Below are 1,888 nucleotides of genomic sequence, written 5' to 3' on the forward strand. Positions count from 1 at the left end.
GGTAGCGGAAGCCATGCTGCCTTATTATGTCAGTGTGGTCATAGATGGTCACTTGGATCAGTGCCACCTCCAAGGAAAGGAGGACTGGGCAACAGTGCAGGAAGAAGGTCAATTATCTTTGCCAGAGCAAGTTCAATATTCTACTCTCTTCTACCTCACATTATCTGTGCCACTGCACCCACCTCCCACTAAACTGGATGCTTTGACTCTTCCTCTGTTGTATGCAGCACCTTCTTTTTATTTTGATAACAAAGGACACTCAAATCTGAATAAGGTGTGAAGTATGATCAAGAATAAGGCATAACATATCTACACCAATCTGCGTAGTCACTTTGGTCTTACCTTAGACAAGACAGGGAAAACTCTGGATAAAAGCCTGCGCGTTAAACTGAAATCTAGTCTTGCAGATCATCTTCCACTATCCCTCAAGATACAGCTCACAACTCTCTTCATGCTATTTATCATTCACTAGTATTATCAAATACTACTGATTAAAATGATCATATTAATATATTTAAACATAGCTCCATAAATTGAAAACTAAAATTGAGCAAACAGATGACAGCTCAAACTTGCATATCAAGATTGCCATCATAACCATATCATGATCTTCAATGCAAAATTAACTTTTAACAGATCACACCCTTTCACCTAATGAGGGTAATTGTCTCAGACAGACCCAGGTATACTGATCAGAAGAGTTTGAAGGACAGTGGTTTATTTTCCTTATCACTCCATAAATCACAAATTAAATGAGAATTAAAAACAACTCTTTGAAAGTGAAAAATGAGGAATTCTGACAAGCCAGATCACGACATCAAACTACTCTTCAAACAAGTACTACCACTCAGGCAGGCAGAAAACACAGGTGACCTCCAGTAAATAGCTGAAACATTGTGGTTTCCAAGAAATTTTCAAGCATCAAGTGATTTGCTTCTCGAGATTCTTGGTCCCTGCCACTAACCTTCCACTTCATTCAAATGTGTGCAAAGTGTGCCAACATGACTGAAAAATATAAATAATGAAAAAGAACAATGTTTATTAGAGCCAAAGCATACAGTATGTTCCAATAGGTATATATTCTGCAAAGTGAAACAGGAGCTTTCCCCCACCCCCTGAATTTACATTCTATTCGTCATCTTTGTCCTTGGCACCATGTTGCATTATGTGAGTAAATTCAATATCTTTGAAATTGCCTTAATATCAATTGGTGCTTCATGAAAAACTTCATCCATCTCCCCATCAGTAAACTGATCACCCATTGTTGTCAACAAATCTCTCAAGTAGTCTTCCTGGATATAACCTGTTCCTTCTTCACCAAAACATGCATAGGCATTTCTGATTACATCTTCAAGGTCTGTCCCATTCAGCTTTTCACCAAACATGGTCAAGAATATGGTAAAGTTGATAGGCCTTGGAGCTACATTCATCATTGCCTGAAGGTATTCATCATTTGGGTCCTTTCCAAATGAAGCTAACATGTCATGCAAATCCTCCTTATCAATGAAGCCATCACAGTTCTGATCAATCATGTTGAAGGCCTCCTTAAACTCCTGAATTTGTGACTGATCAAACCTGGTGAATACGTTGCTGTATGCTGAGGGCGCTTCTTGGTGGTCTTTCCCTTGGTTCGTTTGCTCATCATGGTGGTTAGGTATTGTATCTCACAGAAGTCTTGTTGACACTTGCTATCTCTCCTGCTTGCTTAGTAGTAGACTCACCAACGTTAAGGGCATTTAAATGGTCATTGGATAAACATATGGATGATAATGGATAGTGTGGGTTAGATGGACTTTAGATTAGGTTCACAACATCAAGGGCCGAAGGGCATGTACTGCACTGTAATGTTCTATGTTCTCTCACTCGCTCTTGCTACTTCATTCCTGCT

At 39.2% G+C, this 1,888-nt stretch overlaps 1 pseudogene; it reads right to left on the reverse strand.

Moving 5' to 3' along the window:
- Window positions 1–1,128: 1,128 nt before the first annotated feature.
- Window positions 1,129–1,657, reverse strand: LOC140476783 (myosin regulatory light chain 2, smooth muscle minor isoform pseudogene; annotated as a pseudogene).
- Between the last annotated feature and the right edge of the window lie 231 nt (window positions 1,658–1,888).

The sequence above is a fragment of the Chiloscyllium punctatum genome, chromosome 5 (assembly GCF_047496795.1).
Source record: "Chiloscyllium punctatum isolate Juve2018m chromosome 5, sChiPun1.3, whole genome shotgun sequence".
Taxonomy (NCBI): domain Eukaryota; kingdom Metazoa; phylum Chordata; class Chondrichthyes; order Orectolobiformes; family Hemiscylliidae; genus Chiloscyllium; species Chiloscyllium punctatum.